Consider the following 27,358-nt stretch of genomic DNA (forward strand, 5'->3'; position numbering starts at 1 on the left):
TCATGGATTTTGATCAGAAAATTCATCCTGGATCGATGAAGTCTTTGCAAAAAATGTTTTAGGCAAACTGACTGCTCCACAGCCTCCGACAAATGCAACGTTATTAATGAACCAGGTTGTGCTGGCTAGTGTGCACAGCTAAAAACTAGTAGGGAGGGCAAGCCTGCAGGAAATTTGCTCATTAGTGTGTCAGTCACAAGAAGATCGTAAGGATGTGTACTCTTAGTGGCGGTGTCTGTACTATGCAGCTGGAAAGTTAAATGTGCTCTTCCACTTGTTTGGGGTTTGCATTTTGGCTTTTTTTTCCTGCCAATGGATAACTGTTCTAGGATTTCTTGGTCCCCAGACTCCTGTATTGTATTTTCCCTTTCCACTGGGTTGTGCATACGATGGTATAATAAGATCTGATGGTTATATCCTTTTTTACAGCTACAAAGTCACGAACTCCTGGGTAGTACTTCCACCTCACAGCAAGCTTCAATAGAGCAATGGTAATGCCTCTGGCAGCCTTGGGCTGCTGTCTTAAGAGGAACACTGGGTGCCCCCGACAGTGCTGATTTAAGCTCTACAGTTAACATTATTTTTAAGGACTCAAGACTTAGAAAACCTCTGAGAATAACTGGTCACTTCTGTGTTCTGCCCACAGAGCTGATACCGAATATCAGAACTCACCCCAAACCTTTCCAGGCAGCATTGGCTAAAATTGTTCCGAGGTGTCCTAAACAGAAATAACTAATAGCTTACAATCAAAGATAAATCCTGGGAGATACTTCTCCATAATTTAACTGTCAGGAGGAAGAGACTCTGGTCTCAGGGGTAAATAGGTCCTGTGGAAAATAAGTTATTATTTTGATGAATGTGTTATTTTTGTGATGCTAATGGAAACTAAAATCCTGTAATGTCACCACTCCTTCCACTTCCTTTAGTTGCTTGCTGATGATGTGTGACCCTTCCCACCACACCCTGCACCTCCATTTCCCTGGCTCTGCTCTCATAAAGATGTTTTCATAACCAGGCGTGCTAATAGATTTCCAGCAGAGGAGAAGGTTAATGAGCAATTGGCACTGATTGCCCTTTTCCAGGCCTGTGAAGTAGAGAGTCCCATGGGGATCAGGGACGCCTCCCCAGCTGTCCTCCCTGGGGACACGAGGGGTCACTGGCCAAACAGCAAGGGGTTGGTATCGCTTTATTTATAAGTAGCGGTCCCTCCCTACTCCACTGCTTTCTGGACGAAGCTGGCAAGTGCTGTAGCGTGAGAAGGAATTAATTACACAAACTAGTCACCCTATAGCTCTTTATTAGGAAAACAGATTTTGTGGTTAAACCAAGCTCTTTAACTAAGTCAAGAAAATCAAGAAATATGTACGTCAATACCTCAAAGTAGGCTCCCAGACAGTAGTGAGGCAGACAGTGGTACACCAGAAAAGTATAATACGATTTCCAACAGCTTGCAAGACTGTATGTAAGCTTGTAGCAAGAGCACTGACTGGAAAATGATAAAACTGTCTTGGTGACGTCCCTCCACCAAGTACACATCTGGTGTTACACAAGACAACACAGGGCTTGTTCTGAAGTCAATTACCTTTTTTTTTTTTTACTTTAGGTTTAAAACATGGCTTTTTAAATAGTGAACAAATTTTGCGTGAGGCAAGCACTGAGGAAAACGACAAGTTACTGTTTCTGTTGAAAGATTAATTTAATTTGCATTCAGTTTGAAATTAAAACATTGAGTTAATATACATTTAAATTGTACTATTATCAGGAACCAGCTCAGAGGCAGTGCTTTGCAGTTTTTCTAGAAAGTATTTGTAATCTAATTAAGAAATAATTTAAAAAACACAACAGAAAAAAGCTAGATTGAAATGGTCAATGAAAAAAGACAAAATTTCAGACTGTTTGCAGTGAACCTATGACAATAAGGGGAAGTTTGGGGAACCATAAGGGGAATTACTCTTTCCTACAAATGTATTTATGGCCAAATTTGTTCCAACCTGCTATGGTGATTTCCCCCCCCCCCCCAACTCTTCAAAATAAAGTCTGCATAATGCTATCAAACCATAGAACTTAGAAGCCCATTAATGGTGTAAATCAGGAATGTGGCTAGATCGAATCAAAAGCTGGTTTTGACATGCTTGTTTTTATAAACAGTAATGAATTTGTTGTGCATAGACCTGCCTGTGCAAAAGCAGCAATTAGAACCGAGCTCGTGTTGTCTGCCCACCCACAAGCTGTGGAGGGACCTGTGTCACAGCCTTGCTCTGACTCCATCTGTCCCTTCGGCACGGTATCCCCGTTTCAGCTTTCCTGCACGTGTGCCTCCCTCACCATCCTTTCTGTGCCAGACTTCCCTACTCCATCTCCTTTTGTTCTCATCTCATTAGGTTACCTAATAATGCTCTTTTTCTTCATTCAGAAATCATGAATTAGAATAATAAACTTGTTGCTGTCAAAATATGCATTCTAGGTTCCCTTCCAGCCAAAGACTGTATCAGCTGTGTAGATGATAAGTTCCTCAGGGCACGGGTCCTCCTGACCTATTTTTACTCAGTATCTAACAGTTCAAACTCATAGCGGGCCCCTGGGCCTTGAAGCCACAACTTCTGTGCTTTTCTGTGGTGTGTGGGTTACGTGTTCAAAATTCCTCAATGCAAACATTTATAAAACGCATGCTTAGGTGAAGAAAGTTACCCCAGAACTTCTGCCTTTGATTCTCTAGATTTTTTTTTCTGAGAATGCAAGCTCTATGAAGACTTTTTTTCCAAACACTTATACCTTTAAAGAGATGCCGAGCATCTAAAGTGATGATTAAGGTGTACAGAATTACGTAACCACAGAACTATGGATAAGACTTGACACAGAGTCTGCGTTCATTAAGAGAAAATAACTATTGTAAAAAGTCTTACAAAGAAATCCATTTTCCCTTAATCTTTTAATGGAGACATAAGTTAATAATCCTTGTTAAATGGTAAACATATTTAGTGAGCTGTTATTCAGAAGTCTTGATAGCTTTTAACTTCTTGATTTTTGAAAGTCTTCTAAATACCTTCCATTCATTATGAACCATGGCTTCTCTTGTCCTGAGAAGAGGCCTAAAAAGACAACGGTGATTGCGTGCTCTGTAAAGATGCAGAGGCAAAGGCTGAGAAGAGAATATATGATTTTATTTCCTTGCCCCTGCAGCAAGTAATGCACATTGTATTTTCAAAAGGGGGAAAAAATTAGTTTTGACAGGCTTCATTTAATTTAAAAGCTATCAAAGAACTATCTTACCAAAAAGACTGATTTTAATTATGCTTATGGGATACAGGAATATAAACAAGAAAACAGTTTGATCAGATTGGGCAGATTCTTACACAGTTGATTCTGTTGTGAGATGATCCAATGGGAACTCATTTTCCTGCTGTGTAAGTTATGTTTATTGTACATTATCCCCATGCTGTATCGTGTACCTCATATATTTTGCTTTATGGGACAAATCAGATAACAGTTTAAGGCTGAGTGGTAGCTGACTATATATATTCCTAGCTAGTTAAACTGCTGGTTGTCATTGGGCATCTTTCATGTGAAAGGCAATTTCAAGGAGATGAGATTCTATCTTAACAGAAGTAGCTCAAGTACATTTTTATACTTGCTCACACACAGTATTTATTTCATAGCTATCTATGCAGAAGATAGATGTGAAAGATACAATTACTGAAAATCCGTCAACCTGCTTGTGTCATGTGATTCTTTTTGGCTCAAAGAAAGGTTTCAAATGATCATCCCTTACACAAAAATGATAAAAATTACCTTTTTTTTTTAAATAAAAGCAGTTTTGTCTATTCTTCTATTTCATGTTGCTGGAGAAGATTTCATAGTATGTGTGCAAATGTTTGTTTATATTTGATACCCCACAAGCAGTGTGACAATTACCAATTTTTGCTAGCTAGCTAGATAGCAAATAGATAAATAGATTTCAGTTACTTTACGGCTTCTAAGTTTAAAATAATTAATTGAAAGTTTAAAATAGTAATTGGAAATCTTTGTGGCTTTTCTTATATGTTTGACTGGATTGTGGGAAACCAACAAATGTATTTACAGGATAAAAAGGTTGTCTTGTAAAGAGAAGATTGGCTGAAAGAAATAATCTTTAATCCATGTCTTTGGTGACATAGGAAATGTGAGGTTGTGATGTTATGAGAGTTATGTTGTTTACTCTGTTATATTGATATAAAATTATATTGATTGTATTAACTTCTGTGTTTAAAATGTTCTCCCTCCTGGCTGTTGATATATGTAATATCCTTCCTTTTCTAATTTTCTATTCTTTATATAAAGGGATGAAAATGGGGCCATGCCTATTCCAGTTCAACTGTCTTGAGACACTTCTGTATGGATTTTCTGTGCCTTCCAGAATAATAATAGTAACAAACTTTCAGCCAAATCTGTAAGGGCAAGATACTTTATAATTATTAACTGCACATTCAAGTTTCTCAGTGAGCTGTACCAACTCAAACTCATCGAAGCTTATAGGGTGTCATGAGGTGGCTGGAAATACTCCCATACCCAGCAGAATAATAGAGACAGAAGACAAGTACTAGAGAGCACTGTAAAGGGGTTTAGGTATTTAATGCATACTGACTTAGATGTTAAACATGTTTAAAAGTAGGCCTTTATGTATTTTTCAAGGGTTGTTTGTAGGGTGAGGAATACAGCCTATGTCTTCTATGGGGACTTTGTTTATAATTTCCTATGGTCCCTTTGTTGCAATGGAAGAAAGATTGACTGCAGCAGGAGCGCCACTGGGATGCTCTGGTCTGCAAACTGGTTGGCAAGAACAAGGCTGTTTCAAAGCTGCCCAAACATAAAAAAAGAGGCAATGAATTGAAAACGTGACATGCTCCTCTGTTTCTTTGGAAAAAGATCTTGAAGTATAGTAACATAAACAATATCTTTTTTTTCTACTTTTTTAAGGTGATAGGTATGCTGGTCCATGAGCAGTATTTTACCACACATACATCTGATACTGCAGATAAGTTTTCCTCCTAAGCTTATTGCTTAACCCCGTGCTACTCTGCATTCTGTAATTGTACTGATCCGTAGCATAGGTTTTTTACCCAGATGACCTTTGCTTTTCACTGACATTTGCAAAATGTGACTAAATGAAACCAGACTAAATAGATGTTAGCAGCAAAATCTTTTTGCTGCTCTTCTTTCTATTAAAAAAAAATCTGGTTTTTGTAACCGCAGGATGTGAGGAAAAATACAAACGTTCAGATATTTGCTATTACGACACTATATCCAAATGCAATTAAAGGCATTGACCACTTGCTTATTTTTGTATGCTGATTTACACAAATCTATTCAAAGTAATGAGAAGCCCAGCTGGTACAAATCATTACCAAATGCCTTTCATAGCCACCTTTAGCTGGAGAACATTTGTTCTGTCTTAACTGAGAACAAACTGTTCCAAATCATGCTGGAGTCTTTTAGAAATATTAGACACAAGTTTATCAACTGTTTTAAGAGGGAAAAATTAGTTTACATGCCTCTCTGCGACCAGATGTGTGTTCTGACAGGTTGTGGTACAATAGATCCCAGTGTCTCAGTGCAGTGCCCAAGCTTTAGGGTGGAGGGGACATTTCTTTGCTGGATAAAGCAACCTTGGCAACAAGAGCTGCTCAGCAACCTATTTATTAGTATCTGGACTCCTCCCCTGCTGTTATATTAATATAATGAATTGTTCACAGGTGCTTCAAATGAGGTTTAGATGATCACTGGGAGCTTTGTTACTCAAACAAGCCAAATTGAAAGGAGCAGATGCAACAGTCCCCTAGCAAAAGTACGAAGTATGACTTAATGAAGGTCATTTTGCACATTCTGGCCTTGGTGACCCTAAGAACAATCAGACTGTCATTATTTTTCTGTTTGTGGACAGAAAGGTGATTGCTTCTTGCCCGCTTGCCTTGATTATTTTTTTTAGTTGTCTTTATTACATCATTAGAAGCTCTTAATTGCATTAAATCCTATTCCCTTTTAACTAAAATGAGATAGTTCCCATATGATTGTTGTTAAACCATGCTCTGAGTCATGTTTGAGCTTCAATGCTCTTTGGTGTGGCGAAGTTTAAATCACAGAGAGTATTCAAACAGCAGGCCAGGTGAATAGATAGTAAAATGGACATTCTCAGCTGGATATGCAGACCAGGTAAAAGAGAGGAGTTAGACCTTGTGCCAGATGCATGGCCTGAATGCTTCCTACAGCTAATATTTGTATTGTCCAAAGCTTGTGGTTTTCTTTTCTTCCCTTGTAGCAAACACAGAGAAACTAACAAACTGCCATTATAACGGAGAGGCCCATGTATGCAACTGGCTCTGTAGATGCTGATTTACTGGTCTGCAAGGTCTCTTCAAAGGCCATGCATGATGTGAAAGAGCTGCAGTCCCTGGAAGATGAGGTCTGTGTTGTAGTTGTGTTGTTCTGAATTGAAGGTGCCAGCCTAGCAGCTGGCAAAGACCTGGGTTCTTCCCACTGGCTTTGCCACAGGCTCTGCTGGGATTTTGGAGAAAAGCTCACTTATGCCCTATGCCTCCTTTTCTTGTTATGGAAACAGGGATGAGGATGTTTTCTTGCTAGCTTTTTTAGCATTTTATCCTTTATGCATTTTTGAGAGAAGGCTTTTCTCTTGATTTATGTCTTACACTGCTCATCATAAAGTGATTCTGACCTCAGCTGAAGCCTCTGGGGCTGTAATAATTGCAATAAATGTGAAGACTACTGTACCCGAAGAGCCTCTTAATGCCCTCTCCCCCCCCCCCAAATGGAAAAGAGGCTCTTTTCCTTCCCTTTTTTTAGATGTTTAAAGGGAATGCACTAAGGTCACAATGTGCATCAAAGGCCTATCTTTGCATCACTTGACTATCCACTTGGCAAGCTCTCTAACATGTATATTTTGATAGTTCAGTGACAGATATCACCAAGGAGAAAGGACAGCATTTTAACCTTGAGTACATGTCACAGGAGAAAATTACACACAGACAGAAAAACCATGTACAACTCCTGTGCAATGAGCCGAAGAAAAGGAACTTCACTGGGCTTTTCATCTAGAGAGGGTTTTGGAAGGGGCTGCCAAATGCTGTTGTTTTGTAAGAGGGGGTTTACAGTGTGTTCATACTGGCTGCAAGTGGTCAGCGATGGAATTGCCAGCAGAATACCATTACTGATGAGACTGAAATGAGAGTCTAAAAATGGGCACGATATTCTTTGCTCTTCCCAGAAGAAATACCACTTCTGTTCTTTCTCCAGGAGCACACGTCCTTCTTTGCTCCAACAGGACATAGCGTATTCAAGATTAGATACAACCTAACTCTTGGGTGGGGTTTGGGTGGTTTTCTGGCTGGTGCCTTGCTGGACTTTGTTTATAAAAGTTTACACTGCACTCCGCAGCGTAGGTGTCTCTCTCATGCTTATTGGGCTTTATGGCAGAGTCCATGAAGTGGAGCACAGAGGTAATTGTTGAATTCAACCATGAAAACTGCTATTACTTGGTTTCTCTGTGACATCTGTCATATCCTGTTGTGCATGTGATGAGAGAGAGATTTTGTTTCATTTTGAAATCTGTTGGTGAGCTTGAATAGTATCTAAAATAGTTGATGGCTCATCAAAACACATACAAAATCCATGCTTCCTGAGCTCAATGTAAAATCATCTTCTGAAGGTGTAGCAAATTAGTATTCTATAGAGAGAGAGATTCCGTTTCCAGGCTGTGTTGGTGGCAAAGCAGTGAGTAGGTATGTCACACAGACTGCTACGCACCCCCCCTGAATTAGAAAAGGAAGATGTTAGTAGAATAGGAAAAGTGGGAAGCTCAATTTATGGTTACCCGGATACAAATGTTAGCAACTTCTAGTTTCATTTACTGGTACTGTTTAATTTCAGCAGGTTTTCCCATCAACTTTTCTTTCTCCAATCCAAGTCATGCTGACCTTCACCAGAGACTATGTACCAAGCACAAATATGGATAGTGATGTGCAGGACAGGAGCATGCGTTACTGCAGATCTGAAGTGAACATATAAGGGCATGAGGGCTGAGGAAGCTGCATGCTTCCATTTCCTTATGCATTATGCATCCTGGCCGTGAGTTCTACAGCGCTCTTTCTTCCCAATCAACAGGCCAGATAGATCTAGTCTTGCTTACCACCCCCTCCTGAGCGGTATTATTTATAGATATTTTTCAGACCCAAGGACTTCTGTTTCAACAGAAGGTAACTGTTCAGTTGAATGCTATAGATCTTTTGTAGTCCGTTATTTGTTTAATGAAATTTGGATTCTGTTCTGTGCTAAAGACCATGTCTATGATGTATTTGAAGTCCCGAGTGAACATGCTTGCCTGTTCAAAAGCCTTGTTTTTTAAACAACATGGATTTTTCCCTGCTCTTAAAAGCTGACAAACATCTCGATGTTCTTGTTCAAATTTATTTTTATGTTGAGGAAACAAACTTTATTGTAAAGGAAGATACATTTAGGCAGATGTTGATGAGAAATGAAGGAATCAGAAAGGAATGGCTTATTCAGCTTAACAATAACTTGGATTTCTTTTTATTCAGTATGTAACCTCGATTCCATGTAACTTCTCTGGATACTGATGCTGCTGTTTTTGTCAGTTTTGCTAGAGGTTGGCATACAGATTCATTCTTTGATGCACAATATATGTGAAAGTAAGCCTTCCAAAAGTTGCCATAGTGCGTGCTTAGCATCTAAAACTGGAACTTAGCCCTCAATTGGGTTGAGGGATGCCATTGTATTCTCTGATTTGTTGAGTGTCACCCTGATTCAGAGAAATACCAGCTTAGCCAGAGGAACCACATATCTGAAAAGCTGTCATCTCTTCTATGTATATGCTGGGTAGTCTCAGACTGAGCCTTAAGCATATGACAACCATCAGTTTTCTTAAAAGCCTGTTTGTTAACAATCTTTGAACTTTCTCTGCTTTTGTGGCAGTGGATGAGGACTCCAAAACTGGGTTTTATAGGTTCTGTCTTGATTCTGTCATAATTTCATATTAAATGTGAATAAGAAAATCAGGAACAAAAGGTGACATAGAAATTTAGGAACCTAAACCACACCATTGAGCAGTTTTCTAATATAAATAAATAGTATGCATTTGAGATGTTTTGTTAACCCTCAGTGTTTTGTCTCAGGCTAATGTTGCAATCTCGTTCAAGTGAAGGATTGTCTTTTTAGATAAATGGCAAAATCCCTTTAGAAATGAAGCCCTGATCTAGTTGGCACCTACAAATTTATTACAAAATAAAAATATTCCAAACATCCTTCATTTAAATTGTTATTTGAAGATTTATATTATTGCATTGAGTTGCTATGGTGGCACTTGCAATTTACATTTCTGCCTGGAAAGCTTAAAGATAAAAAAATCTGAATACCAAACATCAGAAAGTAATGATTTGTCAAGTTTTGAAACGTACTACAGAAATATCAACTTAGGCAAATGCATTTGGATGAGCTCTGGCATGCTGCCTAGGGCTGAGGTTTCCAGACTAGTGCAAACTGTCACTGTGCAGAGTCCATGGAGATTATTGGGAGCTCCAGGGTCCAGCCTCCTTGCTGGACAAAGAGAAAACTGACATCCCAGGAGCTAGTTCTACCTGTATGTTAACTTTGTGGTGTATTGTAGGGGTCCCAGAAGTGCAGAGATCTTGTATTTGAACTGTAGATGTTGGCTCTGGCAGTTGTTTTCTGATGGACCATGTACCTGGAAATCTTGAGTTCATAAGCAGGTGAAGCAGCCTCACATAATTCCTTAGTCCTTGGCGACAGCGTACTCCACAGCCTGAAGGGTGGATGAGTTTTGGGGATGATGGTCCCATCAGTGTCAGTTCCACTCACAAAGGAACATTGGCAAAACAGTCAATAATCAGCAGCTGTTAAAGGGGGGTTATACCTGGGTTTGGAAATGCTGATATTGGTTCTGAAATGGCAGAAGGAAACATCTATGCTTTGGTACCCATGAGCTATACTGAGAGGTTGGCCACTGGAAACATAATGAGAGGGGAAAAGGAAAGGCCAGGAATGTACCCAGTAAAGGCAAAGAAATGTACAAGTTGCTATTTAAACAACAGGTTTCTAAAATGTATTATTATTAACAGGAAAATGATGGAAAATTGGTTTCATACTTTCAAAGATAGTTTTACTTAGCAATGGGCTTAACTAACTTGAGAGCAGGCTAAGCAAGTTTGAAAGGAAACTGTTAGGAATCTTTTCTAGTGCCTAACAGAAATAACATGTAAAAAATCTTACTTGAAAATGCCGTGTTCAGCTAGTGCTTATAATACCACGCTGAGGGCATTTTTCAGAATGAGCCTGAGGTTAAGAAAAACACCTACTGAGTAACTGGTGCCACTTGCTTCAGCACTTGAGTTTTCCTCAGAGGTCTTCCATCCAATTACTGACCAAATCCAGTGATATTTAACTTATCAGACCTGACAAGAGCTGAACCCAAAGTAGAATGACTGCTTAAACATTTATTTGTGTCAATGACACGTTTAAAACTCTCTGTTCTGTCTAAATATTTAAAGGAAAATATAAAGATGAAAATGTGACATGACATAAGAGGAAATGAAAAACAACCTTACTTGCTTAGGACATTCACTACACACAACTGCTGTCTTCTGAATACCTGTTATTTTGGCAGAAATTGAGGGGAATGCAGTCCTAAATATCATATCTGTCTGTGTGTTTTTAACAAAAATGATTTTTACAATGGCAAGTGGATCTTTTGCTGTCAAAATCATGGAATACGACAACAGCCAGGATCTTTAGGAACCTCTGAGTCTGAAGTTTTTGATTGCAAAGCTAACACCTGAAAATGAACAAATCATGAATTTTATTTCTATATTCTTAGTAGATACATATATACTTAGTAGAAAGAAGTTGCAGGATTGTCCAAATCAGAGAGTTTAAATGTGTTGGCTGCTCGCTAGACTACATCTTAAGAACAAGCTGCAATAAGCTTTCTTCTTGGAGAAGTAGAGAGTTAAAAATTTTTACTTTCTAATTGAGAATAAAGCCAAATTTCAGAATTCTCTGTAAAGTAGATCTTGTGTATTTTCCATCATAGATATAAATTTTCCATAGTAGATACCCTTTGCTGTCAGTTTATGTGTGTGTTTAAACTAGTGTGAACACTTTCCAAAGTAATACAGAACATGTGGACTTTCAGTTTATAAGGGATGCTGAAAATCATCTTCATCCATGAACTTTTCCTAGAAAGGAGCTTATTAAATTCAGAGATGTCTCTATGTGGATCATCAGTGATGTCTGGGAGGGGATAAGAAAACAATGGAACTCAGAATATGTGCATATATCATGCTCTTAGCAACACGTGCTCGGTTGGAACCTGACACGTTTGCAAAAACAAACCCACTCTAAATGAGTTTGCAGTTAATTGGCTGTGAAGGAAAATGCACCTTGCCAAAAAGAATTTTGAAAGATGAAGCAGTTTGGATTTGTGAAGAAGTTGATTGCTGTACTTGAAGAACCAAGACTCTTTCCTGGGTATCCGGGAAATAATGGGGTTCATAATCTCCAGTGCTTTCACAAGTTCCATGATTTGGCAAGACGGGCATCTACTTGCTGCCATCTGCCTGATTTTAGAGAGGTAGTCTTAGACTGTACGTTGGAGCTCTTCATTTGCAGTTGAGGAAAGTGTTTGCATTAGGGTTGCATCAATAATGTTTTGAATATGTGATGGAGAATAACAAGAGCTAGCAGATATAACACTAAGATACAATTTCTGTTTTTCCTCCCGGGACTCAAAATGGAATGAATAGTCACGTGTGTAACAATGGTTAGTGTTTATGTACATGTCTCTGTGGTCCTTCCAAATACTAGTGGAGGAAGTCTCATAGTAGGCCTGTGAAACGGGTGTGGTGGAGATGGACAGAAATAAATTACAGGTTGTCATCCAAGGTCATACAACTAGTCAGCGGCAGAGCTGAGATTTGAACCAAGCTCCTGAATTTTTTTTGAATGTGTAACTACAGGATGGTGCTATCTTAGTTGAGATGCATGAAAGGAAGAGTTCCTTCTGCGACCAAGCTACATCACAGTAGGAGCTCCATCTTCAGAAACCAGTGATGAGCTTCAGGAACTTTAAGACTTAATTTTTAGTATTTCCATGTGGTGGCTTGTAATAGCTGTCAATGACTTTTCAGGATAATACGTGTTGCACCAGATTGCAGTATGTGGTCAAGAATGTTAAGGAACACCACAATTTTTCTACACAGATCTTTTTGACAGGCAAGAGTAGTTCAGCAACATATTCTGTTCAGTCACCTCTTAGCTGAGTGAATACCTTTAAGAAAATTTTCTTAATAGATCTTTAGTGGAATGAGAGAGATGAGTTTCTTTCCATTTGATAAAATAGAGGATGAGTGCCAAATCATGATTAATTGTCGCCGAGTGGCTAAGGAGCTAACTGCATGGCTACAATGGTAGGAGGTAGGCTACCATAGCTACTGGTAATGCAGCAGGTATTATTTTCAGTCAGTCCCTAATTGCCTTAGAGGAACTTATTAAACTGAAATCATTATTGTGTGAGGAACTATTCACGTAGAGTATCTCCAGAGTGATCAAGATGATCCTGCTGTGGGCTACAATATAGATCAGTAAATGTGAAGAGTGGTTTTGTGAGGAAGTTGGCATTTTGAGAGCTTGATTGGCAAGGGATGGGTCTGCACAGTGTTCTGTATTTTAGAAAGATATTAATAGCAGAAATAATGGCTGATTCTTTTTTCAAATATTTGAATACCCAAATCTATTCAAAATTTGAATACTCCAAAAATCACACTTGACTCAAGTAAAGTGTAACAAATATCTCTCATGTCTAGATTCTTTGAAAGCACCCCCTAAAGCTCCTTCTCGAACATCTCTCAAAATTTCTCTGTAGCATTGTTTGGTGGCCCTCAGTGGCACGGCTTCAGATATATGAATTAATTTAATGAAAATAAGACCTATATTCCATCTCAGAGGATGTCCAGATCTCGTTAATTCTAATGGATGCTACACATGTGCACTGACAACAACCTTACAGGGTTTATGGACTAGTGATTTACCATTTATGCAGGATGATACTAGTTTTACAGCATGCATACTTGTCTCAGCATTTCACCTGAGAAACACATAGACTTGCAGCTGGACAAAAGTGGATTAAGTAAAAGAAACTTTCTCCTTGGTCAATAGAATGCTAAAAATGTGTATCACCAGAGCAGATTTTAGGAAGGGAGTTCTGTCTTTCAGCAAATGGTCCTTGTTTGGGTCTGCCCTGAAAGGAAACAGCACCATTCCTAGCCTGTATGCCTAACCAGGGCTAACTGACGCTGATGACCTTGCCTATGAGGTGAAACTGGGAAGTTCTTTGTGTACCTTTTTCCTTGGGGAGTCAGAAAACTTGACTGTGAATTATCAGTGAATTCATTGTCAATAATTATCCTGTGAATTATCTCTTATTTCCAAGTAGACTTTTTTGCTCTGTGGGGTACTTCTTACAGCGGCTTACTAGCAACTGCAGTTCTTACTGTAAATTAGGTATATAACATATATATTTAAGTAATTTGTATATAAGAAATTACTTAAGATTCAGGTGTGCGGGTATCAGTAGAGGATATTTTACTGCTATTTTGAGGCAACTCTTTAAATCTTGGTTGTAACATTGAATTCATCCCTAACTCAGCGTATGTGTACTGGAACACTTAAATAGCTTATGATCATTGTCCTGTTAGCTCAAATCCAATCAAGAGGTAAGAAAATGATACTACTTTCCCTTTGGGTTTTTTAGCAAGTACTAAGGGACAGAGTGCTGCAGAGGTGACTATTCAACACATTGGAATGAACAGTTGAGGGAACTACTTTCTTAGTTCCTCATCTTCAGCTCCTGCTGCTGCTCAGTAGTTGGTGGAAACGACACCTTTGGCCTACGGTTCTTAATACATAAGTCTTAATGGTTTATCACTTATTCTGTTATTGTGTAGTACATCATCAGAAGGGAGTACATAGGAATGAGGAGTTTAAATGAGCTTTAAGATAAAGACAAAAGAAGACTATGCCGAACATCACACCAAAATTTTGGCTCCTTTGCTTCTTAGTCATGTTTTTCACTAGAGAGGAGGAACTGTGACCATATATGCGTTCCCGTGTGAGAATTTGTGTTGCGAAGTGATGGCCTAAAATATTTTACATTAAAACAGAGCAGATTGCTGATGGCAACTCCTGCATAATGAAGGAACACAATGAAGTTCATATTGCTCTTCAGGTCTGTTCTATTTTCATAGCTTTTTTTAAAAAGTAGAAAATTGCATAGTATAATTACAAGTTCATTTGCATTCATATTACAAGCTGTGAGCTAGTACAGTCTTTTATATTTAAAAAATATCGTTAGCATGTGTGACTTGCATCCACAAATTTCAGAAATGGGAGTGAAGCTTACACTTATTCAAAGTTCCTTCTCTTCTTAGTCACCAGCTAGCACCTTTCCTGTAAATTGCAGGACCTCATTGAGGCCAGCAACATGGTAAATGCAACTTCATTTTGTAGTGTAATGGGCAAGGTTGTAGAGCAGTTGATTTACTTTTCCCCAACAAAAAAATATGCCTTTTGGGAACCGAGGATCACCACCATTTCACTGGACTTAACAGACAAGCATAGCTGCATCTCATATAGAGGATGCTGCCTGTCATTTCCTAATGGAAAGGTAACTTCTGTTACTTTATTTTTTAAGTTCTTTGTCTTCCTGAGATGGCAAAATCCTCACCAATAGAAAATGTTGCTGCAGTTAAGTTTACTACTAGGACTTAGTTTTTTTAATCCACATTAGAATAAGGGGGTTCAATTGAAAACTCTGCCTTTCATTCCTGTAATAAATGGAATTGAAGAAAACAGGCCTATAGTAAAAGTCTCCATTCCATCAACTACTTCTATAAATGTGGTATGACTTCTGACGTGCATTTTTGTTATGTCATAAAGGTTATTGGGTGACTTTATCTTTTGTACTTAATGCCTAATGTGCTACAGAACGAATCATTGAGGGAGATGAAACTGAAACATTGGAGAATTTTACCGTGTCTTTGCACGTACCTTCAGTCAGCCTGTTTGCTCAGCCTTTCCCGCCGCTCTGGGGTGGGCGCGCCTCGCCCTGTGAAGCACGTTGCCACGTTGGTTCCCGTCTCCTGCCTGTCAGTTGGAGGTAAAACAACCTGTAGACATTTTTCTGTGTTGTGAGCACCTTGGCCATCAATCCTCAGCTGCCACCTCAAGGGGTGCATGCCAGCAGGTAGGTACTGGTGTAGCGTAAGATCTCGCCCGTAATTCCTGATCGGATCGGATACTCCGTGATGGTTTGAGCCCTCTTCCCTGTCAGCCAAAGGAGACGCTGCCACTCAGACCCAGGAGGGGAATCAGATCTATCTGGAGGCTGCAAAAAGCTTTTCTTTTAGTAGTTTACCTCAGTTAGCGAGAGCAGACCTGCTTTTATGCCTTAATTGGAGATAGTACCACCAAAATAGTAATAACCCTGTGAACATACTTCTCTTCTGCGTGCAGAACCCTTTCAGGAAGTGCATGACAGCCTCTGTTTTCCGTGGGTCTCCGTTTGTAAAGAAGCTGTTATCACAGAATAAGTTTAATGGGTCGTGAATTTTGTGTTGAAAGGAGAGTCTCTCCATGACTTCTGATCTGCCTGCAATAGACTTATAGGCTCGGCAGCAAGTGCATTAGGCTAAATACGCTGCCTCCATTGACTCTGAAGGTAACAGCCCTAAATGCCTCATTAAATTTTCATGGGTGACTGAGAGAAGCCATGAGAAAAACACGCCGCTAGCAGCGGTCTGGCGGCGGGGGAGGGCGTGCGCCACACGGGCCGTGGGCCACCGGCTCCCGAGGGGGGTCGCCCGGCTGCGGTCGCCGCTGCGCTGAGTGGCTTGGGCGGGGCGGGGGTGGGGGGTGGGTTCACGCGTGGGCAGGGGCCGGCCGGTCGCCCTCACTGACCGACTGACCGGCTAAGTCAGTCAGTGAGGGCGGGAGAGCGGCCGGTCAGTCAGTCAGTCAGTCAGTCAGTCAGTGAGGGCGGGAGAGCGGCCGGTCAGTCAGTCAGTCAGTGAGGGCGGGAGAGCGGCCGGTCAGTCAGTCAGTCAGTCAGTGAGGGCGGGAGCGCGGCCGCCCGGCTGCCCTCCCCGCGCCCCTCCAGCCCCTCGCCCCGGGGAAGCCCCTTCCACCGACACCGCTAGGTGACCGCTGCCCTGGCGGGGCCACCAGCCGCTCCCTCACACCAGGGCTGCCCCAGAGGCGAGTGACAGGTTGGGGGCGAGCGGGCGCGACGTCGGTCCGTCGCCCGCCCTTCAGCTCGGAAAGCCCGGCCAGGCTCCCCCCCCTCCATCCCGCCCCGGCCGCCCCCCTTCTCCCTGCCCAGCTGCACCAACGGCGCCGAGACCCCCAGCCCTGGGAGAGGAGGAGGAGGAGGAGACCGACCCCTCATCAGCAGCTCTCCTCCGCCACACACACCTCCCTTTTCCCCTCCCTCTGGCCTCAGCGCCGCACTGGCGGGGGCCGGAGAGGGCAGGCAGCGCGGGAAGGCGGCTCTCCCAGCATGGACGAGCCATGTGTATCCTAAGGAATAACAGCAGCTGCTGCGCCCACGATGGGGAGCAGAGGAATGCGAGGAGGAGAGGGCTCGCAGGGGCAGGTGAGGGTGCCGGCTCCCTTCTCCCTTCGGTGGCCGGGGGGTGTGTGCCTGTACCCGGGCAGGCGCGGCAGCAGGTGCGGGGCGGGCGGCTGCGCCCCGGGGTGCGCCGGTGGCGGGTGCGGGGCTCCCTCCAGTGAGGGGGGGATCCCCTCTTCCCGCAGCAGGAACAGCAGGGCAACCGGTCTCCCAAGGAAGTTTTTTATTTTTACCCGTGCTCCCCGCAGCTCTCTCCCGTCACCCGCAGGCGGGGGGAAAGGGCTGGAATCTCCTGCGAGTGGCGGTAACTTGCCGGCTGGAGGGGCGCGGGGTGCGCGGTTGCCGTCGCCCAGCCGAGCGGCGGGGCACAGGCGGCCTCTCGTCCCCCACCAGCCCGGACACGCCGTCCCCGGGAAGGCGGGGGGGGGGGGGGGGGAGACAAAAAAAATTGGAAGAGGGACCCACAGACGCGCTGGGCTGCGGGCGGTTCACCGCCGCGCCCCCCGGGCCGTGCTGGGGGACGGGGGTCCCCGGGGCCGCCCCGCGGGCTGGGCGTGCAGCCGCTCCGCGCAGCTCTAGGTCGCTTCAGCCGCAGCCGCCCTTTAGCTGGAAGCGCCGGTCGCGCCTTCGGTGGCGGTTGCGCCCGCTCCCCTCAGCGCCGTGCCGGGGGAGGCGCCCCCCGCTGCCCGCCAGGGCCGCGGCGCCGGCGGGCAGCGGGCAGCGGGCAGGGATCCCGGCGGGGCTCGGCTGCGCCGTCGCTGCCGTCCCCGGGAAGCTGCAGAAGCGGCCGGAGACGCCGCGCAGAGGATCGGCGGGGAAATGGCGCCCGGAGCTGAGGGGCGGCGGGCGGGGTGAGGGGCGAGCTCGCCCCGCAGTGCCTGGGCTCGGGAACCGCTGCGGGGGGGGGGAGCCCCGGGCCTCGGTGTGCGAGCAGAGCGGGGCTCCGGCCAGCAGCTGCTGTGCGGGTGCCGCGGGTCCGTATAGCTCTCATTTACAGCCTTTACTTTGTAAAAAAACAACAAACCAACCAAAAAAACCCCAACCAACCCGTGTTTTGGGGTGCTGTTGTTGTTGTTGCGCACGGCCACCAAATCACCAGCAACATCTTAACTAGAAGCCACTTGCATTAGCTTCAAGTTGGGAAGGCACCGCTGCTCGGCTGCCCTCCGCGGGCCGGGGCGGGGGGCGGCCCCGCGGGACCCCCGAGCCAGGCCGCCCCGCTGTGCCGTGCGGGGTGCCCTCCGCGGCTGGCGCGTTGATCGTGCCTCCGGATGGTAAAGCGGGGAGATGGGGGACTGGGGCCGGTAACCGTCTGAGCAGTAAATAACAAAGCTCCTTTCTGGTTCGTAGGGTCGTGGAGCTTGCAGATGCGTGGGAAGTTTTTAATTTCCATCCGGACTTCTGTTGTATTGTACGATTCATACCGGTTAATCGTTAGGTCTTTCCCCAAAGTACTTTTAAAAGCAGAGTCCTTGGAACTGTTTGCCATTTGTCTAAATTCTGAATGCATGTCTGAAGCATTTAATCATGTTTATTGTTTTCAACCACTCAAACGGAATAAAAATTACTTATCGTTGATGAAGCTTATCTTGCAAGCTGTTTCACAGTATGTTTCCGTTGCAAGACACAGCGCTGTGTTAAACTACTGATGATTGTATTGTTTATTGTTCTTTCATTCTTCACCCCCCCACTCCCCCAATGCCAGTGTCAATCTGTTCCTTACTACTATACTCAAAAATAATGGAAGAGCAAGTTTTCACCACTTAGTTTGATATTACCGTTCCTGTCTGAGATTTGTATCTTTTATAATTGCTTTTAAGCTATTTTTCATTGAGTGCACTAAAGGCAGCTGATATATTAAAAAAGGAAGTAAGGCGCAAAGCTAAAAGGCGCTTTCAAACTCTTGAAATGAAACTGTAGGTTGAATTAGTGCAGGATTCACAGTCATTGTTTATTTCTGTAGCCAAACACATAATGCCTTTCTGAAGTGTAAGATTCTTTGCCTTTTTGTCATTACCACTTTGTTTTGTTACACATTTAAAATGCACTGTTCACATTGGTCTAGAAGTTCAGATTTATTGCTTAGAGTGTTTTGATACAGGTGCTGATCTTGGACTGTACCTCGTATGTGGTTTTGCTGCACTTTAACTGTATCTCAGCACAGTGATGGAGGACACCATCATGTTTTCTTGTAGGATTACCTTTGGGACTTTAGTGACTGCACACATCAGTGGTTTCATCTTAGGAGGATTGAAATTGATTTTCTTCTTTTTCTTTCTTTTTTTTTTTTTTGGTGTGGGTTTTTTTTTTTTTTTCAGCTATTGAAAGACCCTGTGCATGTCCTTTGGCCCATTGCCTCACATGATGAAGTGATGCCAGTAGTGGCGGATGTAGACTTGAAGTAGCTACTACTAGGACCTCAAAAGTAGAGGTACCAGAATGAACACATTGTTCTGGTGGTCAGCCTGCTTGGTTCTTTGGACAAGGCACAGTTTTTTAAATGTGTATCAAAATAATTTTAAACCATCAACCTTGTGATTCTTTCCTAATACTTTTGAGAAGTCCTTGCTCAAGTAAAGCACGTGAAGGCTGACCTTCTGTCTCATCCTTAACAGGCCTGTTTGCTTTTAAATATTTTAGATTTCAAATTTTACAGGATAGTTGTATTGAACTTAGCAACAGCTAAATATTGGTTAAGCGGGAGAACCTCTATTTTTACATTTTAAAGTTTACATTTTAAAGTGATGGCAAATACTAGTTAAGAGGAACAAGATTTTTTAGACTTTATAGTTTAAATTAACTTTCCCAGTCAATATTTAGTCAAGGTCTTCATGGTTAAAGTTAACTGTCCAAGTCAATGTTTAGTCAAGGTAATGACTTGGTTTTTATATACACTACCCAAGCATTCTTGCAAAATTAATCAGAGTTGCTGGATGACAAAATGTTTGCTCAGCCAATTACTTAGGAATAAAAGTACGCTATTACTTTGACTCTTGTATGTCCTGTACTATTCGATATCGTTTCAGCGGTGCTTGTCTTTAGCCCTTCTGCTGCTTTGTTTGTTCAGTACTAGTTCTGTCTTCAAAGCATTTAGCTGCCCAGTGGATTTGTGAGATAAAGTTAAGTTATGTACTGCCCTGTTTTTAGGGGTAGGAAGCTGAGGTGCAGAGATGCCAGGTGTTGGCTCCCAAAAGGAAGTGTAAAGCCTTGCAACGTGTAGGGCAGCAGAAGCAACATTTATGTATGTAGTTCCAGGAAAGCCTTTCAAGAGCCGGTGCTGGGCATCCAGCTCCTCATACGGTGTGCTGGAAGGAGTGGGTGCTTCTGGTAAAGAAATAATTGGATAAAATACGGAAACAGTTTTGGTGTCTGGGACAAAAACGATGAAATTGGGTATGTTGACATTGGTACTTACAGTGCAAGATTGAGGCATACTGTGATCTGGGAAAGAACTGGTAATCTCTATTGCAATCCTTCCTTTCCTGGGGTTGAACCAGGATCTTCTTTCTTCTAGGTTGTTGTCACTTAAGTCTTTTAAACTGACACTAAAATCACAGTCTGGACTTCAATTGTGCCAGTAGTTGTTTTCTCTCTCTCTCTCCCTTTTTTTTTTTTTTTTTGTACCACTTGCAAATGCATTCCATGAAATTACATGGGTATTAGAGTAGATATTCATTAGGATTTTACTAATCTGAACCTCAAGTGCTGTTCTGCAAATTTGCCAGCCTTTGTAAGGGGGAGTGCTTGACTTCATCAGCTGCACTGTTTTATTATGAGTATTTTGATACAGTAGAATGAAAAGCATATATTCTAAACCAAGTAATTAATCAGATTTAAACGTTTTCATTTTCATATTTTAATTGTCACGTTTTTGCCCTTAACATTAGTTTTTGCCCAGTCCAGCTACAGCAGAATTGCATTTCATGGTGGTGGTTTAAGAATTTCACCCATGAATCTATCTTCCATTTCTGTTTCAAGGCAGTAGAATTGTCACAACTTAGAAAAAGTGAGTAAACCCAATACTGTAAGTCACAGGAAAGCTGCCGTGCTACTGTGTGCAACCTCATCTGTGTATCAAATCTTACACAACCACCAAACACATTTTTGAGTGTTACAGGTATAAGCGGTGTTTGTTGGTTTCAGCTGTGCAGTATGAGACTTCCTGTTCTTTTCGGAAAGAGTTTCAGTTGTTTGAGCAAGAAACATTGTAAGAAGTTTTTGTAAAAAAGGTTGTAGTGACAAGTCCTTAATGTTCTGTCTTCTCAGTCGTTCAGTTACACAAATCCTCTGCCAGAATCTGCTAGCATGAGCTTTGCTGGTTACCGTAGGATTTGTGCAACTTGTTTTCCGTGGTGGATCTTTTCAAGACTTGTACCATTTTGAAGGACCAGATCAGAGAGGGACCTGTCAGGTTTTGTCTCTTTATCAGTATATTGCTTTTTGAGGAGTCAGTGAAGCTCATACCCTGGAATGGCCAGTTGTGTGTCTTTGCAGGTGCAAAGGCTGTAGGCTGTCAGGTCCCCAGCTGTGGGGAAGCAGCTATCCAAGACCTAGCTCTTTAGACTCAGTTGCGTGCCCTAACCATATCCATCCACAGTGGAGCAACAGGACTGCTAAAGGGCTACTTGTCACATCTTGCTCTGATTCAGTCCTCTTCTAAGATATGTGAAGTATTTGGCATGCTCTTCTGGCCCTTGGAGGCGTGAAGATTTACTTTAGTTGCTTATAGAATCGGAAAGGATGGTAATTGTGGGTAAGCTTTTAAAAATTCAGTGTTCCTGAGCAGGAGAAGCCTGCTGGGGAGCAGGCTCAGGGCAGAGTTTCCAGCCTGTAATCCTTTGCGCTTTCTACAGATAGTGCTTCTCCTGGCATTCCATTACTGTTGGTTTAATGAGGATGCAGAAATTGTTCCTTTTCTTAAGGATATATACAACGTAAAGAAATAGGGCAGTGTAATACTTAAGTACACAGAAGCACTTGCAGTTTTTTCTGTAATTGAATTTTGTATATCTCTGTGTACAGATACATGTATGTATGTATGTGTTACATAGATGCAAAGATTTATTAGCTGCTCTTTTTATTGTAGCAAGATTTCTCAGCTCTCCAGATATTGTCAAGTGGTTAACATCCCTGCCCCCCCCCCCCCCCCCCCCCCCCCAATACTGGTTACTCTTGTGGGTAGAAGAACATCAGTTTCTTGAGAGTCTTTGCAATTCCCCAAGCCTGAAGGCAAATGAATAGAAATTTAGTGGACCACCTAGTTCTTGACACAGAATTCTCCAAAGAGGAGTCTGACCTAATTTATATTGTATTGAATCAAATAATCCTATCATGCATGTGTGCTTGCCGTTTTGTTTTCTCTTAGCAGGCATATTGCTGTCTTGCAAAAACTTCAGATTTAGGTGTAAGGCAGTGTCCCTGTGGTTTCAGGAGGTGCTTTTCCTCAGTGGGTAGTTACTGGAAAATTACATTTAGAGGACATTGGTGAAAAGGCAGACAATCAAGAGATAATACTAAGGCTGCTAGAATTATTCATACTTGAATATGAGTGTATGATTGTTTAGTACTGAGGGTAATCAAGAGTTCTCTAATACGAAGTCCTCCCATTATTACTGAAGGCGGAGCTGGAATCTCCCCAAAATGCTTTTTCTTGTAGCATAAAGCAGTATAAATATCTTTGTCATCAATGTTATAGGGATACTGGTAGGTGTGCTTTGCTGTGGGGTGATTGCTGCATTTCCTCTTCACAGGGTTGCTGATGATAAGTGGTACTGAATGTATTTGTTGGGGCCAGCATGCTTTGAAGCTAATTGGGAGCTGATTAGCATCCAGGCACTGCAGTTGTGGCCTCTTAAAGCGGTTCCTAGTTTGCAAATCCCTTTTCAGGTGTTTTTCTCTAAGTAGTAGGGCCCGTAGGTCTATCTGTATTAGGTCCCAAGGTGCGCTCAGAAGCTTATCAATCAATCTACGTATGTTCATGTTTTGGAAAAGAACTTTTTAAACCTACACAGTTTTATTCTTAGAAAGCTTAGGAAGGTTGTGGGTCTGCAGAAATCCAAGATCATAGCAACAGTTACATGAAAACAGCTCTTTGGTTTTAGAATAAGTATCCAGCTGCAAGACTCTTATGCTTATTCAGTGTCATTCAGGGAGATTTTGCTTCATCTCTTTTGACAAGAGTTGCTTTTTTGCTTAAAAGTGTATATCTTCTCTTTTAAAATGTAGTGTTTAAAGCCTTTCGGCTTTCCAGTTAGAGTTTGTTTACCCCTCCACTTCCATTTTACGACAGCTGAGCATAAACCCCCCTTCAGAAGGGATGAGTGATTAGCGAGTTAATATGTTTGACAGTCACTGGGTGACTCTTCTTGTTTTAGCTCTTTGCAGAATAAGAAAGGTCTTACTTCTTTTCCAGCTGTGGAACAAATTGTATGTGGTTACATTTTTCTTGGACTGTGTGTGGTCAACATGAGAGAGAGGACAGGAGATGCACTGTATAGCATTCTTAGCCCATGCAAATGATAATCAAAACCAAAAGAGATTCCTTGATGGAATGCCCACAGTGTCACATCGCTATGGTTATTCTTCTTCTGGCCATCTTTGAGATTCACAACATACATAACTAGGAAGAAAATCCACAATCTAAAAATGATCAATTACAAAACTTTAAAATATTTCTTTATAAAATGGAAAAATATGCACACTGAACAATAATGGGCGTTAAGAATATCAGTTGATATAATATTTAAATACCACTAAATGATTGGAAATGGATGTGTTCCAGTAAGCACAAGAAGTTTCAAAAGTTGCTGTGCGTTATGCAGTGTTGCTATATTCAAGTCATGGGAATTATTTTTTATTATTATTTTATCTGGTCATCTGGTTTCATACCTGCTCTCATACCAACTGTTGCTGGTGAAAAGTTGACTCACTAATGGACAGCATAAAGTAGCTTCTTAAACATATGGATGTCTTAGTTGTACCTACCAAAAGTAATTTTATTGATCAATTGAAATGTTTAAATGAGATTTATTGACATTTGTAGCTTCACCTTTAGAATTTGGAAGTGCAGAATCTTTAAGTGTGCCCATTTGAAAATGAAGAACTTTAATTACTGGCAATCCAATTGATGCAGTACACATTTCTTATTTTTCTTTTACCTAACTCTTCTATACTGACAGGTTGGTTACATAAAGAATAGCAGGCATCATACTGGTTGTTTCTCAACCTAAAGGATTATAAATATTTTTCCAGGACTTGAAGTAATTGAGGGGAAAATGTGAGTGATCTTTGTATTCTGGAAAAAAAAAAAAAAAGTTTCATTTCTGTCCCTAGTTACTTGAGATGCAGCTCTTAATAAACTATGCTAAAATGGCACAGAAAAAGAGCATTTCAACTTGCTTAACCTTCATTGGATTTATTCAGGTGCCTCAAGTAGTCCCTGAGATCAAGCCAGAATGAAGAGATCCAAGCCGGCAGGATTCAGTGCTCATGCAGAAGCAGACAGTGTGTTAGTAATCTGACAGCATTTCCAGGACCTGTCAGTCTCTGCCTGGAGACTGGCCATAACAGTTCAATTGGCATCTGCTTTTTGCCAGATTAACATGTAGTAGGTCACTTGAGTTCTCCCCTTACTGAGTTCATACCTTTCCTTAATTCTCTTTCACAGTAATTTGTCAGTATTGATGGGAGGAAAGAAGAATTTCCTCTGTGTTTAGAATGGTGGGGATTTTTAGCGTGTAGTTAGCACGAAGAATTTCAGCTTTATCTTTTTTTTTTTATTTCCTAGAATAACCTTTACCATCAAATAATTTTTAACATTGTATTTTGCTTGTGGCTATGGTGGTGTAGGAGACTCTGCTTCCTAGGTATTTGCAGGCTCTTGAAGTTAATGGTGATGGGCTGCTCGTGCACTGATAGCTTGGACTTCAGTGCATTGCTGCAGTAGAAGACTGAGGGCTAGAATTTCCAGCTAGCTACATGATTAAGCCAAGCCTAAGTGTAAGTAGGAAAAAAACCTTAAATACTTTTAAACTTTAATGCAATCCAGCTGATATCCATGAAATTGCACTGCTATTTAGTTCATCAGCAGTCAGTGCAGTGAATATTTTATTAATATTTCAATTTTCCCTTTAATTCCTTTATGTAACAAAATACACAGTTTTATTGTAACTGCCTTTTATGTGAGTTTTCTTCAGGCTCTGAAGCGTATTAGTAAATTCAAACCTTTTAATGGCAGGAGTAGATGACCTGTTAGGTGTTCGTGTCTTAATGTAGCAGCTATACCACTAATATCAAGGGTGTTCCCAGTTGGTAGGGAGTTTCCCCCCTTTTTTAACATAATGAAGGTTTTTCCATGCTAGGATTTGCTTCCCTAAATGTGTATGCATTCTAAAATTTGGTCAGTGTGCTACAGTAACACTGGCAGTATCATTTGAAAATGTTAAGGTCCTTTTTATTGTTTTAAAACACCTGGTAGCTGATTGCAGTAAAGACTCCCCTTTTTAATTACACTATAATTAATACAAAACAAATCAACAGGAAGTGCTACTTCACACAGCGTGTTGGCACTTTACTAAAGTTTAAGAACAGTAAAAAAATGTCAGTGAGTTTAATAGATTATTTTATAAATGTGTGGGTTTTGTTTGGTTTTTTTGTGTGGCTGCTGAAGTAATCAAATCTCCGATTTATGGCTTCAGGACAGTTTTCCACCTACCATCCCTGTGCGATAGTTTTCAGATATTCAGACACCATTTTTCTTCCTTCTGAAAACAAGGGAAATAAAATGTTTGAGAAGTCCTAAAGAGGGTAACAAACAGAATTGACCACTTACTGTTCCTGGCACTCAAATTTTATGATCCTTGCTGCCCTAGTGATAGAGCAAGCTATTCAGAAGCACTGTGTGAGAGTTACAGCTGATGAAATTTAGTAAAGTTCTTTCAAATCAGAAGAACTATGCTGATTTACATCAAGTGAGGGTTTGTATGCTGTTGCTATGTTACATTTGTAGCAAATGCTAATTGATTTTGGTGCATACAGATCCTCAGAGAAAAGTGAGAATTGTTATTGAGTGGATCCCACTGTGCCAAGCTTCAGTTCGTGGATTTCAGTGCAGGGTGATCCTGGAGAGGACATGAAATCCTCTTTATGCTGTGAAACAACACTAGAAAAATAACTACCGAGCCGCAAAACAGGTCTGAGACTTCAGCACTCCCGATTTTGGGCTTGACAAAGAACAGCGTGTGATTTTCATAAAGAAGCTCTCTGTTTGCAGCTCTGTTTTTTGTGGCAGAACTGTTGATCCAACGAGCTGCTTACATGTGGTTGTCCCTATTGAATGTAGCATTTCTGGTGTTCCGTTCCTGCATAATTTGTTCTGTTGGGCTCTTGGATAAGCTGAAGAGATGGCAGGACTCTCCATGGGATGGTTCTGTCACTTGCCGTTCTTTGTAGAAGCAGCCTAGTTTGTTAGTTTATGCCAGATACCCACTCCTGACAGCTAAAATTTAGGTTAGAAGAATCCTGTTCTCAGGCACTGAATTCCAGTTGCCTTGCTTTCTCCAGACAGCAGAAATCCAGGGGAGCAGATCATGTGCATCAAACTTCGAAATATTGCTCAAGCCTGTGTAGAGAACTCACTCTGTTCTTTATTGCAAAGACCATCTTTAGTTCAAAGAACAGATTGCAAGTGACCCGTAAATATTGTGGGTGGCTGATTCTGCTAATCAGTATTTTTAGATGGAACTTTTTGGTGGAGATGGGAAGTACAGTACAGAGAAGGAAAATAGTACAGGTAGGTGTCATTTGTTTTGTGGATCCAATAACACAAGAATTAATTGTCTTGTCGTTTTCTTCTTTGTGGCTGAAGTATGTACATAATTTGCACATAGACAATGCGTAAAGCAGTATAGTATCAATTTTAATGTGTATAATGGACTACCTCTGAGATTTTTCTTCTCACTTTGGTGGACTGTGCTGTATTATCTTTTGCTGCTTCACGGTGATTATTGATTTATTTCAGATAAGTACTTTTTATGTTGAATGATAGTGAATGCATTTCATTTTTATATGCAGTTATCTGTTTTCATGAGAGAGACTAACACTGGATTTTTTTCAAGACCATTTAGGGTTTGATTGGTTATGAGAAGTAGGCATCAGGAAACCACCAGAAATTGTGCTGGTTTCTAAGAAATTAGGTACGGTTTCTTGTCCAAAAAACATTCTGGAAATCAGCGTAGGGTTACTGTTGTGTATTCAAACATCGGAAAAAAGAAACTGGAACCAGGTTCTGTGAGGATGCCTTCCTGTTTCAGACATTAATGTTGCAGGTGTTAAGAATAAATTGAACTTTTGACCTAAGTTGTAATCAAGAACAATAGAATTATTTGTAGTAGCTCTCCAGTTTTCACATTAATAAAATGTGGAAAAGTTCAGCCTAGAGTTACAGGCGATTGTTATAGAGGCCTAGTCACTGCTTGCTGATGTATTTCTGTTGGACTGCATCCTTAGCATTCTGGTACCACTGCACAAGATGCCGATGTGATGACGTAGTGTATATTAATCTTGTTAAGTCCTTATGAAGAGTCTTAATTGTTTCAGCAACTACTTCCTGTAAGAAGCTGGCTGTACTGGATGCATTAGGGAGAGCACAGTGCT

General features: G+C 41.5%; 1 protein-coding gene across 8 annotated transcripts in view; it reads left to right on the forward strand.

Annotated features, from left to right (window-relative positions):
- The window catches only part of DAB1 (DAB adaptor protein 1), a 566,655-nt gene that overhangs the window by 375,884 nt on the left and 163,413 nt on the right, over positions 1-27,358 (forward strand). For 2 of the 8 annotated variants that reach the window (XM_080406388.1, XM_080406389.1), the window contains exon 1: positions 16,439-16,729. The exons of the other annotated variants lie outside the window; for them this stretch is intronic. The gene's annotated coding sequence lies outside the window, so the exon portion shown is untranslated. Of the gene's footprint in view, positions 1-16,438; positions 16,730-27,358 lie in introns of those variants that run through there. 8 annotated transcript variants of the gene reach the window in all.

This window comes from Falco punctatus, assembly GCF_963210335.1.
Source record: "Falco punctatus genome assembly, chromosome: 11".
NCBI classification, from domain to species: domain Eukaryota; kingdom Metazoa; phylum Chordata; class Aves; order Falconiformes; family Falconidae; genus Falco; species Falco punctatus.